The sequence below is a fragment of the Mus pahari genome, chromosome 18, assembly GCF_900095145.1.
Source record: "Mus pahari chromosome 18, PAHARI_EIJ_v1.1, whole genome shotgun sequence".
NCBI classification, from domain to species: domain Eukaryota; kingdom Metazoa; phylum Chordata; class Mammalia; order Rodentia; family Muridae; genus Mus; species Mus pahari.
The window spans coordinates 57898466-57902848 of NC_034607.1; positions in this window are offsets into that span (position 1 = coordinate 57898466).

A 4383-nucleotide genomic window follows, 5' to 3' on the forward strand; every position below is an offset into this window, starting at 1 on the left:
GACAGAGAGAGAGACAGAGAGAGAGAGACAGAGAGAGAGACAGAGACAGACAGAGAGAGAGAGAGAGAGAGAGAGAGAGAGAGAGAGAGGGAGGGAGGGAGAATATTGCTAATAATCTATCAATTAAACTAAAGCTTCCTTTATTATGTTACTTGTTTGCTTGGATTTGGGAGTGACCACTTGGCAATATTAAAGTGAACAAAATCTCTATGGATTTTTTTCTGTGATGTATTATTTTGTTCACCTTGCATCTCAAACACAGTCCCTCTCCCTTATTTTCTCCCAGTCATGACCTTATAAATGCTTCCCCACTTTATACCTCTTTTCTTCTCAGAGAAGAGGGAGACTCCTTTAGCTAGCACCCCACCCTGGTATGTCTAGTCCCAGAAGACCCAGGCACATCCTTTCCTGCTGAGACCCAGTTGGGCAATCTAGGTAGAGGAATAAGATCCAATGGCAAGGAACAGAGACTGAGTGCCCAAGCCCTACATTTTAGGGAACCTACATGAAGATCAAGCTGTACATTTACTACAAATATATAAGCATCCTTGGTGAAGCCCTGGAGTGCTCTTTGATTTATGGTTCAGTCTCTGTGAGGTCCCATACAACCAAGATGGTTGACTCTGTAGGTGATCTTGTGGAGTCCTTGAAACTTCTGGCTTGCTCAATTCTACTCCCACTCTTGCACAAGACTCCTGACCTCCTGATATTTGTCTGCGAGTCTCACCATCTGCCTCTGTCTGGGGTTAGATGAATATTGTGAAGAATGTTATGCTAGGTTCCTGTCTGCAAACCTAGCAGAGTGTCATTAACAGTGTCAGCGATTTTCTCTCACATGTGATGGCTCTCTAGTTGGGACAGTCATGAGTTGGCTCTTCCCTCAATCTCTGCTCCATCTTTATCTCTGCATATCTTGTAGGTAGGACAAATTAGGTTTGAAGGTTTTGTGGGTAGTTTTGGTACAGTCTCTCTATCCTCAGCTTGTATAAATGTCAGCTAGAGCCACGCCCATAATCTCCCTGTCTTAGGTTGGTTTACAGATAGTTCCAGAGATGTCCCCCAGTGATTTCAATTCTCATTCCTAGCCCTATCTCTATCTCCTTTGCCATCCTCACTCATTCTCCCAACCAGTTTCCTCTTTCCATCCACCTTCAATGACTACTTTGTTTCTCCTTTCTAATGAGATTCACACATCCTCCATTTGACCATAATTACTACCCATTTTCTTTGGATGTTTGGATTGTAACATGGTTATCCTGCACTTTAGAGCTAATGTCCACTTAAAAGTGAGTACATACCATAAATATATTTATGTATCTGGACTATATCATTCAGAATGATATTTTCAAGTTCCATCCATTTGCCTGCAAATTTCATGATGTCATTGTTTTTTGTATTGTTTTGTTGTGTTTTTGTTTTTGTTTTGTTTTGTTTTTGAGACAGGGTTTCTCTGTATAGCCCTGGCTATACTGGAACTCACTTTGTAGACCAGGCTGGCCTCGAACTCAGAAATCCATTTGCCTCTGCCTCCCAAGTGCTGGGATTAAAGGCGTCTGCTATGTCATTGTTTTTAATAGCTGATGGTATCACATTATATGGAAGTACTGTAACAGGTTTTGTTTGTTTGTTTGTTTTTATCCATTCTTCAGGATGTTTTGAATTTCTGGCTATTAGGAATAATGTTGCTATGAACATAGTTGATCAAGGGTCTCTGTGGCACATTGTGGCATCTTTTGAATATTTGCCCAGGACTGGTATAGCTGAGTTTAGGGGTATAAAAAACTGATTTGCAGCATGATTGTACACGTTTGCATTCCTAACAGAAATAGAGTTTTCCCCTTGCTCCATGTCCTCACCAGCATGTGCTATCACTTGAGTTTTTTATCTTAGCCATTCTGTCATATATAAGATAGAATCCCAGAGTTGTTTTGATTTGCATTTCCCTGATGACTAAGGATTTTGCAGATTTCTTTAAGTGTTCCTTGGCTGTTCAAGATTGATTCGTCTATTGAGAATTCTCTGTTTAGCTCTATCACAATTTTTAAATAGGTTAATTGGTAGAGTATTGATTAATATATTGAGTTCTTTATATATTTTGAATATTAGTCCTCTGTTGGATGCACTGTTGGTGAAGATTTTCCCTTTGTGATCAATAGATGGTATCCTAACCCTTTTTGATTTTAATGCCTGAGCTATTGCTGTTCTGTTCAATATATATATTTGCCAATGAGCTCCAGACAATTTCCCACTTTCTCTTATATTTGATTTAGTGTATCCAGTTTTATATTGAGGTCTTTGATCCAGTTAGACTTGAATTTTTGCAGGGTAACAGATAGGGATCTATTTGCATTCTTTCACATACACACACTTGTTAGATCAGCATGATTTGTTGAAGGTGCTTTCCTTTTTCTATTGTATTGTTTTGGCCTCTTATCAAGTGTCCTTTGAAATGTGGATTTATTTCTATTCCATTCTATTCCATTGATCAAACTGTCTGTGTTTTGTTTTGTTTTGTTTTGTTTTGTTTTGTTTTGTTTTGTTGGTTTTTCGAGACAGGGTTTCTCNGTATAGCCCTGGCTGTCCTGGAACTGACTTTGTAGACCAGGCTNGCCTCGAACTCAGAAATCCACTCGCCTCTGCCTCCCAAGTGCTGGGATTAATGGCGTGCACCAGCACCGCCCAGTTAAACTGTTTGCTTTTATGTTCATACAATGTGTGTTTTTTCTTTTCTTTTTACTATTGCTCTGTAGTATAGTCAGAGATGGTGACATTTCCAGAAGTTCTTTTACTGTACAACATTATTTTAACTAGCATGAGGTTGTTTTTGGTTTTGATATGAAGTTGAGAATTAACCTCTCAAAGTCTGTAAAGAATTGTGTTAGGATTTATATGGGAATTGCATTGAATCTATACATTCAGAAAATTAGAGTATATGACCAAAATGGCAGGTAGCTTCACAACAGGCAGGCAGGTATGTTACTTAATCAATAACTGAGATTAGTTGTTCCAACCCACAGGATGGTGAACGAGGACTGGGGAGTCACCTGGAAGAGAATGGGGAACAAGAAATGCCAAGTATGGACAGCAAGTTAATAAGGACTGATTAAACTGATAAATTTTATTTTTTTCCAGGCAGGTTTTATACCCAATAGAAGCAGGATATGGGGAGGGAGAAGATGCAGAATCACTTTGTTTCTGGGGGAATGCACCTGTTCCCAAAAGCAGGATATTGGCTAGGTTAAAAGTTTAGCAGGATGAACAGACCAGAAAGGGTTGCTAGGTACCTGTTTACAGGCTCTATAGCTATTTGTTCTTAACTGGGGATAGCACTTTTCCACAGAGATCTTAACTTTTCCCACAGAGATTTTAACTAAGCTAGTATTTTTTCACTAAGGCCAAGAAATTGTAAGTAAGCACTTACGACTGACAAGGCAGTTAACATTCAAAGAGTTGCTCTCAGCAATTAATATCTTGAGACACAACTATAAGCTAGAAAAAAATAACCGGAAAGAATGTGGGCTTTTCTCACTTCAAAATTCACTCCCAATACTATACCTTCTCCAACTAGGACAAACCCCAAGTCCTTTTCAAGCAGTTTGACCAACTAGAGGACATGTGTATGTCATCTATGTCTCTAGCTACAGCTATCTATATCTATATTTGTATATACTTCTATATCTGCCTGTATTATATGATTATATATGTATTTCACATATAAAATATAATCTAATATAGGAAATACAGAAACACACACACAAGTACACACATACACACATATATATAATATATATAGACATATATATGTCTATATATATGAACTGAAAACAGAATAGAACAAAACAGACAGAAAACAAAGAAAAGGCATGAGGCATGCATACATTTGCAGAGTCATAATTACACAGAGAAAACCCATTAACACAGAATTAAAAATTACAAGAAAAAGAGCAGTACATTAAAAAAAAAAATGACCAAACTAAACAATATGAGAAAACCAATAAAAAACCAAAACCAAAAACAAAATTTAAAACCACCATTTATTTTAATTTCTCTGATGACTAAGGACATTGACCAATTCTTTCAGTGTTTCTTGGCCATTAGAGATCTTTCTGTTGAGAATCCTCTGGTTAGCTCTATCCTCTATTTTTTCTTCTTTTTTAGACTTACTCATTTATTTTATGTAAGAATATTCTCATTGTCTTCAGACATATGAGAAAAGAGCATTGCATCTCATTACAGATGTTTGTGAGCTACCATATGGTTACTTGGAATTTAACTCAGGACCTCTGGAAGAGCAGCCAGTGTTCTTAACCAGTGAGCCATCTCTCAAGCCCTGCACACAATTTTTTTTCTTTTTTCTTTTTTCTTTTTTCTTTTTTCTTTTTT